At 48.5% G+C, this 20,861-nt stretch overlaps 1 protein-coding gene across 2 annotated transcripts in view; it reads right to left on the bottom strand.

Annotated features, from left to right (window-relative positions):
* LOC149340254 (aminopeptidase N-like) overlaps positions 1-20,861 on the bottom strand; it is an 87,256-nt gene that overhangs the window by 28,485 nt on the left and 37,910 nt on the right. The gene's annotated exons all lie outside the window — the stretch shown is intronic.

The following is a 20,861-nucleotide window of genomic DNA, read 5'->3' as shown; positions in this document are numbered from 1 at the left end:
GGATTTTGAACAACTATTAAATGACGCGAACTAGAAATTCAGCCTCAGACCTTCCCTTTCTTGAACGACTGCAGTCAGTTTCGAGCAAACTTCGCATTCATAGAGGTGGCATGTCGATGTCGGAGGAACTCCACATCTTTTCTCCCATATAGTAGCCCAGACAGTTGAGAAAGACGCCGACGGAAATCGGACTGCGGGGTCTGACAAACTGTAGCCTCGCGACGCTGGCGGCCCGCCCCGCCCAACACATGGTATTCGAACGATCGAGCTAATACATACACGTTTAAGGACAAGTGTCCGTGCAAAGTTACCACACTACTGCTACGCATTCGAAATCTGTCAGTCTTTCGTCACTCACAAGATAATCAATGGTATACTTTTTGTGCGAAACGTATATACTTTAAAAGGAATAATCGTGAAAGCTTGCCCACATATCTCCTGCCGCCGCAGCTCAGCATAGAGCAACAGAGTCCTTAATTTCCACGTGTCAATAGATGTGAAATTGAAGAGCTTAGTTGCGTACCAACAAATTTTGACAAATTTATACCATACATTAGCTGCATCAATCCAAAATAAAGGTGCAAAATGTGTGGTGGTGAGCTTTGCCTATTGCTAGATTATTCAGCTTTGAAGCGCCCGGTTCGCAACAAAAACCGTGCACGACTAAAACAGACATCAACATGGACAGTGACGATGAGATACCTAGGCTCTCTGTCTAATGGCGCAGTCCAGTCGGAGATCCGGAACAAGTTATCTTGCTCCATGAAACCGAAGTACATCCTTCAATGAGCGACTCGGATTCAGTTCCTGAGTTCTGATTGGACAGCGAGGGTGAACGGTCCCTAGACTACCTAGACATATTGCGCCTTCGCGGATTCAGAGAACTTTTCCTGATCGCCGGTTGAAATACGCCGTACATCCAAGAGAAAATAATTTGCAGCAATGAGCGGACAGTACAACGCGTTTCGTGAATGGCTTTGTCGTCTCGGTTGGCCGCTGTTCCCGATGAAGCAACCGCGCCAGCCGACGACCCATTCGCGCGGCGCTTCTCTCCCCCATGGACGGCGAAACTGCTGAGTAAACAACGCTCAGAATTGGCCGATCTCTCCGCGCCTGGGTCGGCATCCGGCCGTCAGACGCGTGGCAGAAAAGAGGTCCGGCGCACAATGGCTGACCTGCACCGTGCGACCCAGGCTTCACAGATTTGCATTGCACCAGTCCCTAGTGCTCGTTCTGGCACCCCAACGAGTAGCTCTCGACTGAATAAAGTTTAAATTAAATTATCGGAAACTTAGGAACAAATCAATATGCTTGTTCCATTGTGTAAGTTTTGATTGTTTGCTTCCTTTGACAACAGTAAAAAAAATATCCTTTACCACTCTATTGCTGCAGCGGGTCTGTTTACTGTTAATGTACATGCACCCAAGGATTCTTTGTAAACAATAACGATTTCAACGTAAGTGCATGAACTTGATCAAATTGCCGTTTAGGGCGCATATTCAGTGTCACGCATTAACGGCTGCGTTCGTAAGCAGGAGCCTTGAAGCCCATATGCCCGCAATCAGGCATTCGGCTTGCTACCTAAGAGCTCAGCCTGAACGCTGCCTCCGGAACAACCATTTCGTGGCCTGAAGACCACCACTTTTCTAATTTAGTGGCCGGGCTTGCAGCGGGGAACTTATCTAGCCAAGCCTCAAGACAACTTACCGCCATAGAAAAGTGAACGGCGGGGTATAACCGGCGATATAGTATTGACGCGGTCTTAATTTCATTTTTACAAAAAGAACACGAGACCGCCTTCGTTTCACCAGTGAGCGCCATGTCTATAACAGTGCCAAGCTAAACTGACACACTTAGAGCCTTCTAACGCGTTTTTGTCTCAAGCACGAAGTGTTTATCAGGTGCGCCAAGGCCAAGTCCTCGCTAAGTGTCACAGGCTATCGTCGAACCTCGCTAGAACATGGACAGTGAGCGGGCGTGACCCAATAAAGCAGAGGATCGCGCGCTGTGCCATAGTCGAGCTGGGTGGAAATTTAACCTTCAACTTCTCAGGTCCAAACCCGATGGCCATGAGGCCATCTGTGCAAGTACGCGCTCGGAGGCGTCGCTACTGGCGGAGCGCGCCGCGTATCTCGAACGGAGCGCTTAAGACTTTGAACTGTGGAAAATGCCGATGATAGCAGCGAGCGCGGTAATACGGATACCTGTGTAATGCTTATCTTTACTGACAGCTGCAGTCGCAGTAGAGCATACTCGAAGAACAGAGCCAAAGCCAACTGTGTTCACGCCGCCCCGCGTAATAGCAACGGCTGAGTAAAGATAGGGGAGCGTCGCAGTTGTTTACAACTTTGCGGAAAGAAAAAAAAAAAGTCAGTGGAATGTACGCGTCGGTGCTTTCTGCTATGCGCGTGCTGGCATGAAGGATTCACAAGGCGCGACCACCTCACCTCGCTCGGGTCAACATAAAGCCTCATGGAGGAGCGCGCGATAAAGAGTGTGGGCCACGTTTGCTCATTCAACAAGCATTTGGATGCGGGAGGGCCTGTCACGACGCGTTGTTGTCGTCATCAGCAGCGATGGGAAGCAAACGGGTGTGGTCGCCGTTTGTGGTGCCAACCGCGCCCGCGATGCCACTGGCTGTTGTCTTATTCAAGTGATCGCGCGAGCGCCACAGGCGAATTCATGAGCGTGCGCTATACGCGATAAGAGCGCCTACTACAAGGCGAGGTCAGCGCGAGTGTTGACTGAAAATTTTATTGCTGTCATTTGATACTGAATGGCGTACTGTTTGCTCTGCGATAGAGTAAGTATGCCAGCTCTCTGTCTTCAGAGCGAAAGCACTATTGACCTCACAACATGGAAAATGCCGGTGTGTGGTGAAGCCTCTGAAGTTAGTCACGTGATGTGGGATGTTGGCGAGAAATAAACGAGACTTTGAATGAGGGTGACCTTGGCCAACCTGGAGAAATAAAACACTTAGGCGATTGGGTTTCGAACCCACGGCGGCGCGAACAAATGAGCTTCGCTGGCCACTGCACGACAGCACTGTGCTATCACCGCAGCAGATAAAGCCTTGTGTTAAACAACCTCCTGTTGAAGATATATAGCTTCTGGAATTGAGCATCACTGTCGCGAGTACGTGAAGTTCATACCTTCGCATTATTGTACAGCACTGCCCCACACGAAGCGAATCGAGACAAGAGATATGTTATAAGGAGATTACTTTTCGCTGCTTTCGTGCTGCAATTTATTTTAGAGATAGCAACGTAAGGCAGCGCCCTACAATTATAAATGGCGATCAAGTAGATTGTTCTCGGCAACAAGCTTGGTCCTCAAAATGCTGTCAAAAGCTTCTGTTCTTTTTTCAATGTGATAAAATCTGACATTTTTGACAAATTTGACAATACATTTTTTTTAATGAATGCGTGCCTAAATGCTGAAGATCGACAGAACACGGAGATATAAACTGAAACAGATGCCCAAAATTAAGTCTGGTTAATCTAGAAAAGAAAAGAAAAGAAATATCAGGAATAATAAGAAACAGGTTGTGCTAAGTAAGCAAACCATGCAAAAAAAAAAGTTGCTGTGATCTTTGACGAAAGGATGCAGCGAAGTGAGGTATTAGTGATTTCAAGAACATCTGACTTACATCGTAATAAGGAAAGAAAAAAAAGCATGGTCTAGTACTAATCAAAATGCTGTACGTAAAGTTCAAACGCCAAACATACACACTCCTCTTAAAGGAGCTAAACAGTGAAACAATTTGGATAAATTTCGAGTGCACTGATGTCCTCTAGCGCATACTAAAACCTCAGTACGCATGAGCTTTGCATTTCGCCTTCACAAAAGCGGCAGCACTAACCGGTAATCGAACCTGCGACCTAGTGGTAACGTCAGCGTGATTCAATGCGGTACAGCCACGAGCGAAGTGCTAGATCACTATGTTCTGGCCGAGTCTGAGTAACCCATACCAGGCTGACCAGTGAGCGGAAATTTCGGCGAAGTGATATCATCGTAGACAAGCCCGAGTAACTAACAACATGACACACAAGATCACACTGAGAGTTATGAGACCTTATGACGTGCGTGTGCGTGCGTGTGCGTGCGTGTGCGTGCGTGTGTGCGTGTTTGTGTGTGTGTGTGCTGTGCGTGTGCGCGTGTTATGTATGTGCATTGTGTATGAGTATGTATGTGCGTGTCGCCATGTGTGCTAGCACATATAATTCTCATCTGGCCTAACTACACAAATAAACGGTCCCACATGCGCATTCTGTTAATGTATGTAAACTGTTCATTTCTTCAAACGAACGTTTTTACGAATGTTTTTTTACTTGGCCGGGTGTCTAGTGAGGAGTACACTAATTATACATTCTAATACGTCCTGTCAGTTGTCGCACTGGTCAGTGGTTATGGTGCTCGGCTGCTGATCCGAAAGACGCGGGTTCGATTCCGACTGCGGCAGTCGCATTTCGATGGAGGCGAAATTCAAGAGTCCCGTGTACTGCGGGACGTCAGTGCTCGTTAAAGAACCCGAGGTGGTCGAAATTTACGGAGCCCTTCACTTCGGCGTCCCTCATAGCCTGAGTCAATTTGGGACGTTAAACACCATAAACCAATTATTACGCCCTGTGGTTGTCGTGGGGGACCTCTAAATAGCTCTTTTTTCGGTCTCATGCGAAATATTTAGGCTATGGCGTATACCTTAACCATTTTCATCATTTTCCTTCACAGCGCCTCGAATCCTGCCTGAGCCAACCGTGCCTGTTCTTGTCGCTATATCAGAAGCAAGAAGTTGTGATTCACCGCGTACGGGCAAAACTTCAAGAGAGGCGACCTAACACGACTCAGCGACTCTGGTTTTAGCAAGCTGAGAATATGACAAGTGAAATAGCAGCAAGTTTTTTTTTGTGCTTATTTTTTATTCAGCGTGTCAGAAATAACAAGCCAACTGAGGCGTAGAAACTTTACTGAAGCATTTTCTGGGAATTATAACGCGAGCTTTAGGGACGAAGATTGCCTTTTGGGGGTCGTCAAAATCTCGCTAGCATTTCGTTCGTTTTGACATTCTTCGCTCGTGAGAGCAAGAGCCGTTTGTTAAGGCGTCGTATTTGAAAGCTGAGTGCCTGTTATTTCGTGCTGCTAGCGTTCGTGCTGTCTCCTAGCGCCCCGCTGTCGTCCAAAGCCGCTTGACATTTATTTTAGCAAGCTATCCTCCTCGGTAGCTTTCTGGCTATACTGCATGTGCTGCTTTATCGAATAGACGTGTTTGCACCCGGCCATGTCACCATGCGTTTCTGTCCATGATCAAATGATGGTGGCGATTTGGCTATGAAATTCGGCGTTATTAAAAAAAAAAAACTAAGACCAAAAAACTAACGGGTAGTACGGGCGTGACGCTACTTTTCCGCGCCATTACACCTTGGGTTGGTTCCGTGACTTGTTCCAAGCAGCACAGACAATGGGCCCAATATTGGGAACGTACTGGCAGAGGCCGGCCTTACGAAGGACCACAGTGAAACCATCCATTTGCAATATTGCACAGATCTGTGCTGCTTGTGAAGCTTTTCCCGTGGCGTGGCCATACGGATCTTCTCGAAAGCCCGCAAAGTCCAGGATAACACACAGATTTTATTGCTATTCTATTGACTTCTTTTTTTCTCCTTTGTGATTGCCTCAAGCGACGCTCGCTTCCGCTATATCACCACGATCTGGTAGTCGACGCAGAAGACGATATGTGAGGCACTGAACAGAAGACAGACAATCGTTATATTACACCGGCCTAGATATCTGTCCCCTGCACAGTCCGCCTCTGGTGGCTTCCAGAGAATAGCGGGACTCTGATCATCTCCGCTTGCTTCCGTTCTGGATCATATCTTCTCGGGTGCGTTCCGACTGTCCGTGGAATTCCTTCGCCTCCCGTTGCTCCTTTGTTAGCCAACGCTGGAATGTCGAACGATCCTGAGCAGCTGAGCCTTTTTGCCTCACGGAAGGCACACTCGCACTACTGAACGGAATTTTGATTATTACAACGAATGGTACTTCACAGACCGGGCTATCAATAGGGAAAACATTACAGGCGTTCTCACATGTAGTTCATTGAGAGTGGACCGCCTTTACCGCCCGATGTATGACTGTTACAGGATAAAATGTTAGTCTCAGAAATGTAGCCAGGATGATGGGTGAGAGTATGCAAAGGGCTTCGAACACACTTCCCAGATCTCTCTCGTTCTGATAGAAAACTCACTTCCAAGGTCAACTTTATTGAAAACCATAGCGCATAGGAACAGCGTCAAGTAGACAGGACAGAAAAAAAGAACACACATCAAGCGATGGTCCTCTGAGGGGGTGTTCTTTTTTGCTCTAATTATTTCGCGCTGTTCACATATACATTTTGTAAAGTCACCAACTCGCCCAATTTGATATCCTCAGCTTCATTTAAGTTTTATTTGCACTTCCAATTCCTGACAGTGAAGCGCAAAACAAACCTCGCGTAAAAACAGTCCAAGCAGTGCTCTCTTCGAGAAGCTCTGACAGAAGCCCAGTCGATGCTCGTCTGGAACACAACGCAACGTACTGTACGTACAGTGAAATACTGTTGGTGAACTTATCATTTCATACGTCAGCGATAGTCAAGCAGGCGCAAGAACTAATACCCTAGTATATTCACGACTTATACAGTGAAGAAGCGACAAGAATTGATGTCCCTCTCTCACACGTCGACTGGCAGCGCCTACCGCCATGATGACGTCACCAACAATGACGCATTCGTCATAGAACGCTCACTCCTGGGCCCAGAGCCCAGGCCACACTCTAAGCCAGATGGCACGAAATAATTTGAAGGGACACTTAAGTTCCTCCTTAAGGATATGACACGATAGTGTTAATGGGTTCCTGGCCTGGGGTCCTCTTTGCGTATCACTTCCCAGACACGGACATGTTCTTTCTTTAGCCATCACGTAACAACTAACCAACCCTAAAGAGCACAAGTCGGCAGCATTAGAGATTCCTTTCGTGCAAGCACTCCTTCTCTGTCCCCTGCGTTCTTCCCACATGCCCAGACATGCGGAATTGGTCATTCTCTACTTTACGTTCATAGATGACTGGGAGTCCTCATACCATTCCTGGCGCAGTGGCGCAGCGGTTCAGCGATGCACCACTGCACCGGCAAGTGGCTGTTCCAAACACAGCCACCGGTGTGCTTGCACGTGAGACTCAAGTTGGTCGTCCCGACCAACCTCTCGCGATCGAGCATTAACTGCCACCTGCCAGGGTGGGCAGTTCACTCACAGCCATGGCGGGTAGGTCGTGCTGACACCACAAGGCCACGTGACCTAGGTGGCAAGCAGGCCACCCGATCGCCGCTGTCGCCGGGGCTGCCGCTGAACGGAACCCTTCCGCCATCGCGTTAAAAATACTACAGACATCAGACCTACAGCAGCCTCACAGAGCCCTGCATCAGACACTAAAAGAGCAACCATTACAACCTCAGAGGCTAACTGCAGTGGGACATCAGCAACAGTCAGCCTCACCTCAGAGTAGCGATCGGTCGGGAAGAGTACGTGATGCAGCTAGTCACATTTACCCCCTTTTCGGCTAATGGCGCAGCAAGGTAGCTTTACGAATGGCCAGGAGATCAATGCACGTTTCTAGCTACTGCATACACGACGGAGAAGGTTACATCCCCCTCTCCCAAGAATGTGCCCCATACAGCTACTCCTGTAAAAATGACATGCTTGACCGCGGCAGTTTACCTGCACTTGCGACGCCAGCACAACTTGGCGCAAACCAACCCGTGCGCACTGCACACCAATTTCACAGCCGGGCGAGCGACGCCACACACTTGGGAGCAAAGCTCCGGGGAATTTCGAGGCCGCGGGGGAAGGGATGCCGAAGCTTTAATGCCGCAAGGAGGTGTTTGACTTTGAAAAGTGCAGGAGGGGAAGAAGCGGCCACGCGGGTGCCCGCATCCTGCGCTGTTAAAATTAGCACTCATTGATTGGGCCGGAAAGCCATCTCCTCCGCCATCAAGGCATCACGCGCCCCCCTCTGGGCACCGTCGCTTTTATACACGGGGAGGAAAGCGCCCGGAGCACAGGTATAAAAAGAAGAGTGGTTATATAGGCTGTGGGACTCGTGGCACGTGCAGGCTTATTTCGTGGACGGCGAGGCAATGCGCAATAATTCTATTCCACTTGCCCTTAAAAAAAAACAAAAAAAATTCAGTTGGGCGCTTGCTCAAGCGAACGACTCCGTGGGTTGTTCTGGATCAGGCGGTAGAATTTTTGTCTTCTAAGAAACGCAGGCAATATCTAAAATTTGAGATAATACTCCACTGGTTTCAGAGAGTTTAATAAAATTTGATGCAATTTTATTTTTCGGTCTAATGCAAAAGTGAAATCCTTTGTTTTCACGACAACCAACAAAAAATTACAGTCGGCGTGCAATCAGTTTTCTTTATTGTTTTGAATTTATGTTACTGTTTGACCAGTTCTTCAAGATGACATGCACACCATGCAAGATATTTCTGACGGGCCAACGTTGTGGAAGATGGAAGAACCTAACCTTGATGAGGAACATTTTAATCTTTTAATCTAACGCGGATTCACACATTGAACTGGACTCCTCGTTTTAAAGTCGATGAACTTCTGTGTCGAAACAGCGTATTTAGTGCTGGTATTCGCATTCGGGGTGCTAAATTGGTCTGTTCACTTCGGAGCGCGACTATTCCATTCGCACTCCTTGCAAACCTTGCATTCCGTTATTTTTTATACTGTTGGTTTTTACCACACCAGACCTTCTAGTATTTTTTTCCCCAATAGTTTATAACCAGTACTTCCTTGCGTTTCACATAATTTTCATAGTGCGTGACGAATGAAAGTTATTGCGGAACTGCTCGAATACTCTGGAGTTGGAAAAACCCCGTAATCCTGATTGCTGCACCGCACGAACTGTTTGGTCACGATCTCCTCGATCGTTCCCGCTAGTACAGCGCTCTTGCTGGCGGTGCTGTTGAGAGTGCCCCTGTGTGGGACACAGATGAAGAAACATACGCTTCCGTTCCAACTACCTGCGCATGTTCAGCGGGCTGGGCAAGTAAAACGCGTGGAAACGAAGCGAAGACACGCTGCGAAAAAAAATGCATCTCTCTGGGAGAGGGGAGGGCGTTCGGATAAATGAGCATACGAACAGAAGAAGGCCTCCGCCTGAAGCGAGGAAAACACCGTAAATCTTCATGAATCCGAGTCCGACTTGATTTCCCTCCCTTCCTCGTCTAGCTTTGTGTGTTTACATCAGAGTCGCTCGGTCTGTGAGGTTCTTTCTGCACAGGGTGCTTCGAGTCTAATGAAACACGCCTGGACGCAATTCGTTACGGCGAACTTCCTCTCTCCCAGTGGGAAGACACGATTCCCTATAGAAGGTCGTATTCGGCCGAACAAAGCGGGCTTTTCGCCGTGTCTCCGAGGAGCTGGCGATACGCCGAGGATGAAGCTGGGAGGGGGCGGCAATTAGTTTGAATTATTCGCCGCTGCCCGTGCAGGTTCGAGGGAAGATACTCTGTCGCGCAGGTGAGACCGTGTTCCGCCGAGTGTGCTTCTCTGCATAAGAGCTTGGTAATGAGGGCGGCTGTGCAAATTGTTTCTGCCCTCAAATGGCGACGTCATCCATATTAATGAACTCCGCAGTGAATATCGCGCTTCGCAAGCAAGCTGTGCTAGTGTAAAAAAACAAGAAGACTTTCCTTACGTAAGCGCTTCGTAAGCGACCCCATATATATTGCTTTCACATCGTATTTTTGTTTTAGCAGCGAAGTCGTGAGCTCAAGCGGTGGAGTGCGTCTGCATTCGCTTGTGATTTTTTTTCCAGAGACGATAGCCAACACTCAAATAGTCGCTTTGCGCATTCAGGAGAGACGAGCTAAAGAATGTGAGCTAAATTAATACGCCTCCTTGTTGCGTGACAGGTCTATTTTGTAACTTATCGATTGTCGAATGATTTTTTTCGCAAGCGAGCCCCCGTTGACACTATGGACAGTGGAAATGAGGGGTGATGCATTTGAAGGCGCAGTACCCCCTGAAGAAATTCCTGGACCTGCTCTGCGCTAAAACCTGTATAATTTAACAATTCCTTTCATTCAATTAAATATCATTTTTATCATTTGCCACGCAGAACGCAGCGCCACTGTGAAGCTTTACCGAATGACAACGAGCGAAACTGAAATTCAGGTATTCTATCTGTAGTTAGAGTTTTCTCATGCTTACAAGTTCAAATGAAAATAGCCGCATTAAAGTGCGCAGCTTTCCAGGAGTGCATGCTAAGAGAGCAAAAGGCGTGCTCTGTGAGATGCAGTTCTCCAGGGACTAACCAGCTTCCGTTCGAGCACCATTAGGCAAGAAGGCACTACCACCTACAGTGAACAATGTACGGCATTTACCTCAACAACGACAACCGATGTGAACTTCAATGGCCATAAACGATGGAGCTTCAATTAAAAATACTCGGTTGTAATGTCCAAAGAGGAAGCGTTTATGTTGTGTATGGATGAGGTTTGCTTGGCACTGAGCCATTTACAAAGCAGCCTGCATTTCACGCTGCCTTGTAGAACCAGCTATGAGTATTATACGCTACAGGCAAGCCAAAGTAAGCGGACACGCATTGAGTCAAGGAAAATCACAAGACACTGATACGTCCAGAGCTCCACAGAAATAAAAAAAAAACGGAATTGAAGGGCGCGATAACGCTACTTGCATATGAAGCCGTTTGACGTCGTACTTGGGGATGCCCAAGACTGTGCTAAAACTATGAGAAGACTTCTCCAAGGCGCGGTTGCCAGGGGGTCCTTTACAGAAAACTTGACCGCTTCGTTTGCGTCACATCTGGTACTAGAGACTGGGCGCGCCAAGATAACTGCGCTCTGTTCTGCCATTACGTTTTTTTTTGTGTGTACTTGAAGTGCCGAAGTGCAACTGGGAATTGCCGTGCATTTCGTGCAAGCACAAAGGAGACAAAAGGAGTTAAGATACTTGAAGCAACGTCAGCAGAGAGACATAGCAGCTAAAAGCATTCGGGCTCGCTCAGATTTACCTTTGAAAGCATACAATGTCACTGCTGGTTATAGGACGTGGTATAAAGCTTCTGCTGGTGATGGGAGCGGATCGAAGGTGGGTGGGTGAATGAGGAACGCATTTGGGGCAATTATCAGGGACCGCTGATACGCACAAGCAGTACGACCATGCTCACCCTAGTGCATAGTGAAGTTATGCTGAAACCTGATTGCACCAGCCTTGTTCTGAGGCCCGAGCACCACTTTTTGCTTGTGTCCGGATGCCCAAAGTATGTAGCCTTTGTAACCATCGCCGAGGAGATAGAGGTTGTAGTTGAGGCTTGTACGAGGGCACTTACTACAAGCCTGGAGCTCCAAGTTCGTGCGGGGTGCAAAGAACTCCCGTCTTCGGAGATTGTGTACACGTGTTCAAGGGTGTCGTAAGCATCCGACTGTACTCTACAACGAAACCCGAGCAGCCTTGGATCCTTTCAGAAAGACCGCGAGTTGCGGTAGTCCCATTTAAACGAAAGGTGTATCCCCCTCACGCACTGTTTGCGTGCGACAAGCCTGGGGCGTACACAGTGGAACAATCCCAGCACCGCCACAGAGAGAGACAGAGAGCTCCCTGTACTCCCCGGGAGACTTCCGGGTGCTAGCGGGCAGAGCCCAACCGTGTTTTCTTTGCTTGTTCCCGAGAGGTGTTCGTGATCCTTGCATTTGCCGACCCTCCTCTCTCTGATCCCAACTAACGCCAGCGCCGCCCAAACGGGTCCGGTGGGTTTCAAGAGCTCCTCTTCGAGCAAGTTTGTTTATTCCACTACGCCGGTGAGGCAGACACAGTGCGAAGCGCACACGCAGTGCCCTGCCCTCGACGAGGATTGGGCTGCCGCCACGCTGTCTACGCAATTATAGCCTGGCCCGAGAGGCACAACCTGGTCTCGCACGGACGAAGCACGAGCCGAGGCGGCGGAGTACGTGATTGTATGCAAATGAGCGCGCGATCACAGCCGCGCACCGCGGAAACAGTTTCTGCACCGACCAAGTGGTGGTCGAAACGCGGCGGGCGTGACGACGGCGTTCTGTTTCTCGCCGACAACAAAACGAAATGGGAACACAGAGACCGCATACGCTCAGCAGCGTGATGTTCTTTCGCATTCCCGCAACCATTGCCCCTTGATATTCGCTGTGCGGTCCCCCGTTGCGCTGCGTATATCAGGAAAAGAGAGACAGTCCCTGGCTGATCGTGGCCGCACAGTGCGTTGATGACCCGCTGTACTGGTTTGGCCGCGGACGCGGCTGAAAGGAAAACAGCGCTACATGGGCGAACTGCCAAACGATAGCCGAAAGAGAAGCCGCCGAACGCTGCCCCGTTTGATGGAACCGCGAGTAGATGGCGCGTGAAACAGACATCCAAAACTTCCCACCACTACAGCTGCATAGAAACGCGTGTGCTGTTGACATTTGTTGTTCTGACTTCAGGGTTCTTTGTCAGGGAGGAAGGTGCACAGAACCGCGGGAAAGCCTAGCACGATAAGCATCAAAACGACGCTGGGCGTCAAAAGCCTAGAGCTTCCACGGCTATTGCAGTTCAGGCTTGGGATAACGGTGCCCATATCATTTTCGCTTGACCAAATAATAACTGGTGTCAGCCGAGTCCTCTGTATTTGCGAGGTTGTGTTTTTTTTTTTTACTAGGGCTTTGTTTTGTCTCCAGTTAAGATAAAAAACGGGAAGGCCGGCAAGACATTACGTTTGGGTATGTTTGGAGTATGGCACGCCATTGAGTGGATCTTCTCAGTGGCCACATGAGACACGGTGGAGTTTCCGGTTACGACGTACTACGGCTGCAGAGAGGACGTCGTTTATCTGAAAGTAGGTATTGCAGTCACCTAAAGGTGGCACTGACGGCACAGTGGCTGCCACGTCGGAGGGCCAGATGTGATACGACGGAAATCTGCGTGCCTGTCTAACCTGCTTGTCGCCAAGTTCATCATGGAAATAATAGTGGCAACTATGCTTGGTCCTCTATAATGGCTAAGGCTACATCACGTGGAAGCAAAGGAACGGAGGCTCCTTTTGAACTTGCAAGGAAATGTGTTATGACCCATAGCTACGCCATGTGCAGTTTGGTAATATTCGCTCGATTCATTTCGAGCGAAGGTACTTCACACCCTCTCCCCCCCCCCGCAAAAAATAAAATAAAAATAAAGACTGCATACTTCATACAGAAGAGCAGCTCATACGCTTATTTTCTTCCAGGAGATGAAGGCTATTGTTACGGACTACTCTCCTTTCAATAACGTCAGCAATAGAATAGGTTTTATGCTTTTTTAAGTTAATGGCGGTCTCGAAAAACAACGAAAGTAGCGCGTCAGCGCCGTTACTCGTGTATGAAGAATTCGTTATCAGCAGAAAGTGTTCACTGGTGACGTCGCGGCTTTCCTTATAGCAAATAGGCCTGTCAGATCTCGGGTGCACTTCTCTGCGTTGAGCTTTTGCATTAGCGCTTTCATTAGTGCGCGGGATGGTTTGAACTGTTTCCCACGCAGGCTGCACCTGTTCCATCTCTATTAAAAGGCATGAATATTATTGACTGAAGCGACTGATTTAGTCTATTCCGCGCGTAGTGCAATAAAAATCAATAACAGCGCTGAAGGCAGACTGTAGGAGGCTTAAAGGGGCCCTGAAAGACCTTCTGAGGAGAGTGCATGAACTCGCTGAATCACTACATTGTTTTGCATTAACACCTGATCCAAACAATACACTTCTACACGCAGCAGAGAACCACAATCGCGCGCTCAAGTTGAGCCCTTTCCGGCGACTTTTTCATGCGCTCTCCTCCGTTTCCCGCTCCTGCGTATATAGATTAAGAAATAGCCATTGGCTATATTTTTTCTGACGTCACGCAGTCAGCCGCGTCGCCCCGGCGTGTCAAGAAGCTTCCCCCCCGCTTCGGTAGCCGGCGGTGGAGCCGAGTGGGTGAGGAGGAGGAGCGCCTGCTTTTTCAGCGTGCAGGTAGTGACGACAGAAAAGGGAAAGGCTCAAAAAAGCCGAAATTAAGAATTTAACTACAGCTTCTAGCAAACGCATTCGAAAATTCGTGAAGCGGCGTCTTTTAACAAACCACGGAGAGCCCCCTTCAGAGCCATTCAATCAAGATCAAAGCAAAGTGAAGCTTCAAGCTTCTTGAAGCTTGCCGCTACCGGTTAAATCCGCATCGATATAAAATACAGCCTAGAATTTAGCGCTCACAGTATACGGTGCAGAACAGAGCACGAAGATAACCTTATGCGCTTTATCGGTGTAGCGATTGTCACGCGTCCTGTCTTACACCCTGGTAGAACACTGGCAAAAGCAGAAGACGTACGGATTCAGCGCAAGATTTGCTATGTCCCATCCACGGTGCACTAAGCAAAACTAAGCTCTGCTGTTTCCTGAAGAAAACACAATCCATGATAGATTAGATCAATTTGACGGCCGTTTGAAGTTGGTCTATAGCTCGTAGAGACTCGCAAAAATATTAGAGATCACAGCGATGACTCTGGACACGCGAGAAGGTACATTCCCCATTCGTTATGTTACTACGCTCATCCAAAGCAACATAAGTCAACCCGTAGCTTTCCGGAAGAATTTGGCTATAATTCCATTCGCGATATGCGCTCAAGGACGTTACCTTCCTTGCGCAGGTGTTATGCGATTGTGATGGCTTGGCGCAGTTGATAAGAGAACAAACCTGACATTTCCGAACACGTTTCGGCTGTATTTAGCAAAGGAAGGAGCCCTTCACTAACGCATTTGCGCACCAAGGGCACGTGCTATGTAGAATTCTGCATGTCCTTCAGTGCATTAAAAGCTTAAGAGCCTTTTTTTTTTTGTTGCAAACGTGTCAATGAAGAGCCGAAATGATAATTGCTGGCACGCTTACACCCGGCGATGATTACCCGTTGCCGCCGACACCTGCACTTATGTCATGCAGCAGCTCCTTTCAAGGTGAGCGTCGTCAACTCGGCTAGATTTCTTTCCTCTGTCCTCCGGACTCGGCGCCATAGGATAATGCATTCAGCTGACCGACGCACAGTCATGTGATATATCTCTTTGCTTTTAGTAGCCATGTCGCCAAGACTTACCTGGCTTCAATGTTTTCACACGGGGATCAAATGATCTTCGTTACCAGGAGCAGTAACAGAATTTCGGTATCGATGTTTCATGTGGCGGTGACGACTTTACAGTACAAGGAAGTTTAAATAACTGTTCAAACATAATACCTGTGTCTGTCGACGGCAGGAAATGCCGATGATCTCTCGGAATATTTAAAGACAGTATTCGGACAAAGATCCAACCTTCACCGTTGACAGTTCGCGGTCCAAAGACACGTGAAAGGTAGTATACACAAACATAAAATAAAGGCGACAGTGCTAGTTTAACAGATGAGCCAATGAATTGGAAAGCCGCCGCGGAAACAAGAGGGCAGCTCCGTAACAATTTGGGGCAGGGCGGGGCTGTAAACGGTTTCGAAACGTACTACGGCACTCCTTCATAGTAAGAGCCAATCCTCCAAAGAGAGTGAGCGGCAACCAGTGTTCAAATCAGATCTCCTGCCGAGGTAAACTTGATGACTACAATTCTGTGAAATGGGTAATAACTGCGCCCCTTCGATCACAGCTTTCCGGAAGAGAAATATACACCTTGAAGGACGGAGCGACCATATTCACGCGTCAGAGCATCTCTTCCTTCTCTGGGCATGCAGCTCAAGACAGTCATCTCCAAAATGGAATGTTTCTCACGTGTGACGGCAACCAACTCAATGTAGTGGTTAGCACCGCCAAGGCTAGTAAGGAAAAAACAGAAGGATGTCTGGAAGGAACTCGCTGCTCGTCTACGCGAAACACGTTTGGAGTTGCTCGAGACGATTTCTCTACCACACGACGTGTTGCGACTGTCTATCACACACGTGTCGCTCTGACGTGGTCGTCGTCGGCGGTGAGAGCATAAACGTCGTCACCCTCGCTCACCACAGGCGCGCAAATGGAGACTGAAGTTCGCTCGCGTTCTGGTACAAGAAATGGCCAAGAGAAATAAACGGAAGGTCTTCAGAGAAACACGATGGCGCGGAAACGTGACGCCAGTGAACCAGCACAGCGGTTAGCGGCTTCTAGTAAGCTAACTAAAAGAATCGACTGAGCATGAATTCTATAAGCACTTCTCAAAAAATAAATTACTGATCAATGCAGATGACACATAAGCACTTACCGGCCATTCGTAATGCGCATGAATTATTGTACCGTACAACTAGTTTCCACGAACGAGTTCACTTTTACAACGATTGATATATAGGGGCCTTTTCCGCAAACGCCCTCGACGTCGCAGTCTAAAACAAGTGGATCCACCTACTGGCGAATCAGCGAGTCAGTCATGCGGGCCTTGAACGAACGGGACGGTCTCAAGGCGGTGGAGGCGATACATCTACTGCTTTACTGCATCTCTGCCCCTGAATAGGGGTACATACACGTCTAGAAGTTGTATTTCACAGCAAGAAGCTCTTCAAGGGACCTAATCCGGGATAACCGTCAGAGAAGAGGAGGAAAAGAAAGAGGAAAAAAAATATAAAGGTGAGAAGCCACTCGAATCTACTATCAGCCCAACAATAAGCAAAAGCAGATAGCAAGCTTAGACTCCTACGGCAGCTTCTCGATGAATTAACTGCATCAAGTCATAGCTTCAGCGCGCACATTTCTATCTTCCTTGGAAATGTTGTTGGGTATGCTGCAGGGAAAATGGAGGTGGGGGGGTGGGGGAGAGTTGCACCTTATTGCACCTCGGTGTTCATCCCTTACTGATTCGAGCTTGTTTGAGCTCACTGCTGTGAGTGCTGCGGTTGCGCTTCAAAACGCGCTTGCTGAATTGCCAAAAACTGCTCGCAGAAGCAATGGGCACGGGGTTCCAGCATTATGTTTTACAGTGTTATGGTAAGTTATATCCACGTTTTGTTCGCCATTTCCAGGGCTAGACAGTTTAGGGTTTCTTCGGCCAAACAGCTAACACGATGCTCCATCTGTAATTTGATAGCCGCGTTACATTTTGCTGTTGTGTAATAGTAATGAAAGTCTTCGCCACTGTTTCCTACAGACGTATCAGCTTAGCAGTAACATTCTTCAGCTCGTAGCGATTCGTTTTCGCAAAAACAATGTATTCTCCAAAGAAATAAAAGGTATGATAAGCAAGTTAATTACTTTATGAGTGCCTTATCTTTATGCGCTGACCGCCCATGCACAGCTTTGTAGTGATATTTGTGTTGGCAGTGAGGGGGAGAGCTTTGGTTTTTGTCCATGGCAACAAATTCTACTTTTAACGATGAATTTTCCATCGTGAGTCACCGCGCGACCAGGTTCCACTGTTACCTTTGTGCGTTGGCCGCAATCCGTGACCATTTATTATCACGAGAATCGCATTTGCGGCTCGCTCTCAAATGTGTATATGAAGTCACGAAGTCTCAGCGAATTTCTGTGAATCATCAGTTCCACGAAAAAGACAATGCTGCCTTGGAAGGTCCCGGCCGGACTAAGGCCTATTGTTCAGTTATGATATAGCATACATGGCGTTAGTCGAACAACTCTCTTTGTCATCGTAGTTGTGTGCTATACTGACGCCACGAGGCGTCACCATGCTACTCCTAACGACCAGTGCGTATTGGTTTTCAGAGCTCTTACAAATCCGCAGAGGTCTCGAAGGGGCCGGTAAGGAAGAGCCGGACGTCTCTCTCAACATGAGAACGAAAAATATTAAACGCAGAAAAATGAGCACCAAGAAACGCCTCCTTCCCTTGCGTGTTATTGGCGACACTCACTTTCTACAAGAAGTCGAGTTTTAGTACGTGATCCGACATTTCGATGCGAGGAATAATTCAACGTATTCACCAGACACTAGTCGTGCTGTCCGCGTGCTAGAGTTTCAAATTCAACCGTACCAGCATAAGTTCATTAGTCATGAGCATAAGTTGACTTGATTACTTGATTAAGTGCAGGCCTCGAGTCTGGTCGTCACAATAAACTATGAACCTTTAGCTTCGCTTGTAGCATGTTTCAATGTAACGAGACCTGCTGGTACGTAATAATTAAGTAACTATGCCGCATACCACTAGCTCAGGGAACATCGATCATCAGAAACGCGCGCACGCGCGCACGCGCACGCACGCGCACGCACGCGCACGCACGCGCACACGCGCACGCACGCGCACGCACGCGCGCACACGCGCACACGCGCACACGCGCACACGCGCGCGCACACACATGCACACACGCGCACGCGCACACACACACACACACACACACACACACACACACACACACACACACACACACACACACACACACACACACACACACACACACACACACACACACACACTCTTTCTCTCTCCGCGCAAGCACTGATGTGCACCCTAGAAGGTGTCAATGGAACACTGCTTTATGGCACATGGTTACTGAACACATGCACAACGCAGAATATCCATTCAATACTTAGGTGGTTTAGCCCGATAGAGTGAACTGGAACGGCCTAAACTTTGGTGCATGCTTTGAGCGCGAAAGAAACGGTCGCGTTCGACAATCCGAATTCCCGGTAAAGAGGAAAGTCCAGTTCCTACGTCTTGCCTCTGGGGCAGCTGGAACGTCTCTTCATCACCTTTCGTTTGGTCGATGCCATTTACTTTCGTCAGAGACGGCATAGATAGCGTGATACCCTAACAACTGCGTCGCGATATCACGCCTTCTGCCGTACCAATATAGCACCCCTGCCACCAGAATTTGGTTTATGGTCTATGGGGGTTTAACGTCCCAAAGAGGCTCAGGCTGTAAGAGACTCCGTAGTGAAGGGCTACAGAAATTTGGACCACATGGGGTTCTTTAACATGCACTGATATCGCACAGTACACGGGCCTCTAGAATTTCGTCTCCATCGAAATTCGACCGCCGTGGCAGGGATCTAACCCGGGCCTTTCGGGTCAGCAGCAGAGCACCATAACCACTGAGCCACCGCGGCAGCTGCCGCCAAAATTTGCAACTTATACTCCGATGACCAGCACCACAGTACATTTGTCAGTGTGCTGCCGTTAATATTCGAGTTCCGCTTGTGCCCGCGCTTCGACAGAAGCCAAGAAAACACATAAAAGTTTTAGTAACATCTCTTCTTCTCATTGCATTCTACCAAAAGCTGACTGCCTTTACATGCCCGCCATTATACTGCTCATTTGGTCACTCTGCAGCATGGCGCTCGGGACTAAAACCAAGATGAGTCGAGACCTAGCGCCCACCCACATGTGGTGCTGCAAATACTTTCTGCCGATGTATTTATATTTTATGCTGTTTTTCGGGCATGCAATACATATTATTTGCGTAGCAAGTGATAGCATGAAATCTTGCGTAGAAATTTTCACATGAACCATGACGAAAGAAAAGGATGAAGTTAGCCTTCGTAACTAAAAACAAACTAAAGTCGTCGTTCGTAAAATGCACTGTTTTCACTCAAACCGCAACGATGGGGACAGAAAAGGTGGAGGGATCGGCAGGCGTTTCGCGGGTGATACAATCGAAGCTATTCCGCAAGACAGACGTGCGGCTGTCTGGAAAAGCATCGCGTGCGGTGCGTGACCGACAGACGGGTTCAGGGCTATGGTATTCGACGAAGGCCGTGAATGCAGTCCTTGAACACAAGAGTTCGCGTGTAAACGACAGGGCGAGCTCGTATCCTGCTACACTGCACACGGCTTGGTCATGTCTACTTTGCGAGACGTTATAAGCGACTGGCTCTCTTTATTGGCTCCTAGAACACGTTCCAGTGCAGCGCAGGTTTCTTCCAGCACTTTTAAATTGCCCTTGATTAATTTTCTTTATGCTGTTAAAGCTAATTTATATCCGTAGTAGATCTGACCAAGGCCATCATTCCATGCAAGTACGGAATTATCCGCCAAGCTAGCAATTGTAAAGGTATTCCCAGTGATGGGTAAAGGTGCGATAATATACTGCGAGACTTATGTAGAGAGTAACTGCATAAGAGCAATGATTTTTCTGGTGACGTCAGCGAGCGAAAACAAGAACCACAATAGCGTGACTTCCGTACTGTTGTCATGCCTGCTATCAGTACCATCCACTGAGTGACGTCACTGGGGCGCAGGAATCCCGGCTTCCGGCGTCTGATTCGCGCGACCCCAGACCAAACACGAAGCAGCGCCCGTCCCCTTTCTTTCTGGAAGAGCAACAAGCCTGCCGGTCGGTCGAAGGCGAGACGCGCTTGCGCGGGGCAAAACCAGTTTGGAGAAAACAAGGAAAGAGTTATCTGAGCTTTCTCCTGACGGTCAGCGAGTTCCACAATGTGCTGACATCGCCGGCAATCGAACGCCGCCGAACTCGGTTTCTTTGCGAGCACGCGTGGCTGGTCGTCACTGCTAGTACACGTGGAGCCCAGAGGCTTGGAAACAGGGAAGAAACGGAGGCGCGGCGGGCGAGAGCACAAGAGTGTGAGGCCAGCGCGCCTTGTACCAGTGTTGCAGCAGGCGCGCTTCTTTTGTGTTCGTTGCGTTCATTAAACGTACTGCGGCTACTTTGTGAGCACTGTTCTTTCGCATGGTATGTTCCAGCCAAAATGAGCAACACCGTCACAGTAATGCCTCCTGACTACAACCGTAAATTGGGGCGTTCCGTTGGTACAGTTATTCAGTTGCAAGATCACTTGCAACTAGGCAGACCTGAACTAGCTGCACATTCATGTCAATACTTGACGAAGGGGACAAATTGAGACTACACATGCAATTTTCACAATGTGCA

The sequence above is a fragment of the Amblyomma mixtum genome, chromosome 6 (genome assembly GCF_055824585.1).
Source record: "Amblyomma mixtum isolate Tamu chromosome 6, ASM5582458v1, whole genome shotgun sequence".
NCBI classification, from domain to species: Eukaryota; Metazoa; Arthropoda; class Arachnida; order Ixodida; family Ixodidae; genus Amblyomma; species Amblyomma mixtum.
This window is presented reverse-complemented; position numbering and strand designations above follow the sequence as displayed.